Source organism: Pteropus medius, unplaced genomic scaffold (genome assembly GCF_902729225.1).
Source record: "Pteropus medius unplaced genomic scaffold, Ma_sr-lr_union100, whole genome shotgun sequence".
Lineage (NCBI taxonomy): Eukaryota > Metazoa > Chordata > Mammalia > Chiroptera > Pteropodidae > Pteropus > Pteropus medius.
This window is the reverse complement of record NW_024344374.1, coordinates 1,384,084-1,388,667: the sequence shown is the minus strand read 5'-3', so window position 1 is coordinate 1,388,667 and position 4,584 is coordinate 1,384,084. Positions and strand designations below refer to the sequence as shown.

General features: G+C 38.0%; 1 pseudogene; it reads right to left on the bottom strand.

Moving 5' to 3' along the window:
• Positions 1 to 1,442: 1,442 nt before the first annotated feature.
• Positions 1,443 to 1,561, bottom strand: LOC120608817 (uncharacterized; annotated as a pseudogene).
• Positions 1,562 to 4,584: the final 3,023 nt, after the last annotated feature.

Below are 4,584 nucleotides of genomic sequence, written 5' to 3'. Positions count from 1 at the left end.
CTATCTTCCATGTATTTTTAATGCTCATATTTTCTATATATTTATCTCTCATGTGACATTCTGGGTAATTTCTTCTGATCTATTTTTAGTTTATTTATTCTGTACTTAATTATATTTAATTTGTTGCTGACTGCTTAATTGTATTTATTATAATTTTTATTTATAGACATTCTTTTTGTTTCTTTTTCAAACATGTTAGGTTACTTTCTCTAGGAATTTTTTTTAATATGCCCCTTCCCCAGCTATTAAAACAACAATGACAACATAGTAGGCATAATTGTTTTATAGCTTGGGTCTCATAATTCTGACATCAGAAATATGTGAAAGTCTGTTGATGTTATTTATTTGTTTTAATATTATTTTTGTTTGTTTTTCTTCCCCTCACCTTTACTGAAATATAATAGACAATTAGTTGCTTGTATTTACATTGTACAATTCAATGAGTTTTTTTTTCAGTTATAGTTAGCATACAATAATATACCAGTTTCAGTTGTATAGCATAGTGATCAGAGATCCACATAACTCACAGAATGATCACCCCACTAAATCTAGTACCCTTCTTCCCCCTTACGTATTTATTATATTATTAACCATCTTCCTCATGCATCTCCTCTACATCTCCATGTCTATTCTACAACTATCCAATTGTACCTCTTAATCTCTTTGCCTTTTTTTGTACTCCCTAACCCCACTCCTATCTAGTAGCCCTGAAAATATTCTCTGTATCTATGAATTTATGTCTGCTTTTGTTGTTGTTGTCTATTTTGTTCTTTAGATTCCACATGTATGTGAAATCATGTGATATTTGTCTTTCTCTATCCGACCATTTTATTCAGCGTAATACTCTCTAGGTCCATCAAGGCAATATCTTTTTCCATCCCCTTCTTTTTAGTTTGTGTGTGTCTTCTAATCTGAAGTGAGTCTCTTGTAGGCAGCATATGTAGGGGTCTTGTTTTCTTATCCATTCAGCCACTTTACCTTTTGGTTGGAGCACTTAATTCTTTTCCATTTGAGGTACTTGTTGACATGAGTGTAGTTATTACCATTCTTTATTCTTGTTTTTGATATATGTGTTTTCTTCTTAAAGAAGTCCCTCCAACATTTCCTGTAATACTGGCTTGGTGGTGATAAATTCCCTTAGCTTATTTTTGTCTGGGAAGCTCTTTCTCTGTCCTTCAACTCTAAATGATAGCTTTGCTTGATAAAATATTCTTGGTTGTAGATCCTCGTTTTTCGTCATGTCGAATATTTTGTGCCAAGCCTGTCTTTCCTGCATGGTTTCTTTTCAGAAATCAGCTGCCAGTCTTATGGGTGCTCCCTTGTAGGTAACTAACTGCTTTTCTCTCGTTGCTTTTTTTTTTTTTTAGGTGAAGCAACCCTTGGTTGACCTCACAGATTGCAAAGACCTTGTCAGTTTACAATCCCTTATTTTTTATTTTTTATGCCAACAGCACCTGGTCTTCCTAGGTGGCTTCCCATCAAAGTACTAACTAGGCCCGACCCTGCTTAGCTTCCGAGATCAGATGAGACTGGAATTGTTCAGGGTGGCATGGCTGCAGACTCTCTTACTGCTTTTAAGATTCTCTCTTTGTATTTAACATTTGGCATTTTAATTATGATGTGTCTTGGTGTGGGCCTCTTTGGGTTCCTGGTTTTGGGGACTCTCTGAGCTTCCTGGAGTTTTATGTTTATTTCCTTCACCAGGTTAGGGAAATTTTCCATCATTATTTCTTCAAATAGCTCTTCAATGTCTTGTTTTCCTTCTGGTACCCCAATGACATGGATATTTTTACATTTAATAATATCCCATATGTTCCTTAAATTATTATTATAGTCTTGACTTCTTTTTTCTTGCCATTCTGATTATGTGTGTTTGGCTTCCCCATCCTCTGTATAGGTTATTCTATCCTCTTCTTTATTCACTCTATTTACTCCATTTAATATACTTTTCATCTCAGATCATGTGTTCTTCATTTATGACTGGTTCACTTTTATAATTTCCATTTCCATTTTTATGTTTTTTATCTCTTTGTTAAAGTTCTCACTGAATTCATCTACATTTCCTCTAACTTCATTGAGCATCTTAATGACCAGTGTTTTGAACTCTGTATCTGTTAGATTATTTGACTCCATTATATCTGGATCTCTGTTCTGTTCTCGCATATGGTTTCTGCTTCTTTGTTTTCCCATTTTGCCTGCCTTTCTGTGTCTATTTCTATGTACTAAGCAAAGCTCTTAAGTCTCTCAGTCTTATGAGTGTGGCTTTGTGTAGTAGGTGTCCAGTAGCAAAGTCCTGAGAGAGGTTCAGTTGCAGGCCAAGTTTAGCCCTTGCCTGTCCCCTTCCAGGGCCACCTGTTAAGATTTGGCAAGCAGTCCGTAGATGCTGTATTTATAATTGCCTCAAGAGGCCACGCTAGAAATCATGGTTAGCTGCCACCAGTGCAAGTCTAGGCACTGCTCAGAAAGGGGCACCTGACGTGCCAAGAACACAACTGGATGTGCCTTGGGTGAGGCCTTGAGTTGCAGGAGGTGGAGTTTCAGGGAATCCTCTGGGCAGAATGACCTCTGTTATCCAGTTTGATGATGTGTCAGCTATGGTGGTATTGAGTCTACACACTGGTGCGGGGAGGGCTCAACAGGGGAACAATGGATACTGCTGGCACTTTTGTACAGAGCCCCACTCCGACAATTCAGTGTACATCTGTAAGTCTCTGGTTTCCCTTGCACAGCTGACTTGGTGCTGGTGCTCAGAATGAGCAGGTCCATCATCGCGAAAGTCCACTTGTGGACATGGCCCCTTTAAAATGCATCTGCAACTGCCGCTGTCGCTGCTGCAGCCTCCATTCCACTCAGCTGCTCTGGACCAGGCAGCCTAGAGCATCCTTGCCCCATCCTGCCTCTTCCCGCTGCACAATGCTTTCTTGTTTCTCTCTCTAGTTGTAGGGCTTGTTCATCTATATCCCAGGCTATTTTCCTTTCTGTTTGCTCTTTGTTTCTGTCACAACTTTGATTTGGTCGCTAGAGGGACGAACAGAGCCTCTATCATCTACGCCATTTTTTTCTCTCCTGTTTTATTATTTTTAAAGATTCTTTCTCATGGGGCCTTGCTTGTGTGCTTGATTATTTTTGATCATGTACTGCTCGTATATTTGAAAAATCATACATAAGATAAAGGTATTTTGCTCTAGAGAAGATATACATTTGATTCTGCCAGGTGCTCAAAGGCATTGCCAATATGTGACCATTTTAAAATAAATTCAGAAGTTGCAACTTTTTGGACCAACTATATTCAATGCTGTGAATGTAGATTTTGCAAATGTAACTTGTTGCAACTTTTCAATCTTTCCCTCCCCAACCTGAGGTTCAGCAACCAGGCAGTTTTCTTGCAGCCACTGAAGTGGGGGAGAGGTTTAACTCTTTGGTGCCTCAACTTCTTTGGGATAAAGGAGTCTCTCCTTAGGAAATCAATCTTGGGAAGGATTCGGCTTTGACTGCCCTCCTCCTTGCCTTGGGAGACCAGTAACTCTGGAGTATAGGGTATAGGTAAGGAACCTTTACTTTTCTAGAAAAAGATTAGTATTCTGAGGTCCAAATTCTTCATATGTAAGATGAGGCTAATATTGCTTCTCTCAGAATTGTAAGTATTAAACAAGATTTTAAAAATACCCTTTGTACATTATAAATCACAATAGAAACTTACTCTGGAACCCTGAGCCCTTAAGGTTTAGGGAACATCCTCAAGTTGCATGCATTACTTTGAGCATATGTATATTTGCTGTGTTGTGTTCCATATATTTCATAAGATTTTCAAAGCATCCATTGACTTCCAAAATATGTTTAAAATGCAACTGAAAATAGAAATTATTATTAGAAATCAAGCAAGTACAGGAAAAGGGAAGCAGATTTTGCTAGTGTTTATTTATTTAGATGTTGCTGAGTTTTCAAAATCTCCGCTAGTGATGAAAATAATGAATATTTGTTCAATAAAACCATATTTTCCCTGTTCTAAACTATACTTCCATATGTGTGAAGTTCAAGGGTAACGGAGAAACAATATATATTCCAAATAAATGCAATGGTCCTAGTTCGAGTTTGGCATCTGGTAGGAAGAGCATTTTGTTCCTTTCATAATTTATTCCTGGCAGATTTCCATTCATGGGTGCACAGACTCTTAGAATGTTAGAGCTGGCTGGATCTGTGCAGATCATATCACTCACCTCCTTAATTTACATTTAAGGGCACCGAGGAAAGGACAAAGATAAATTTATTAGGATTATAAGTGCAGCCAACATTCCACAGGTTTCTGCTAATTAAAATTTTTCTTTCCTCTAAAAATTAAACATAGTCAGCAGAGTCAGATGCCTCTCCCCCTTTCCTCCATAGCATTACCAGCATTACCCTTCAAGGCCCTGATCGAATGTCTTCCGTGAAGCTTTCCTGCCTCAGAAGAGATAACCTGTCTGAGTACATACGAAGGCTTCTTGATATACCAGAATTCTTACTATAACTTTTCATTCCTTTTCACAACACAAGTCTTACCATATTCCGGAATGAGAGTAAAAGAGAAGTCAATGACGAGAAGCT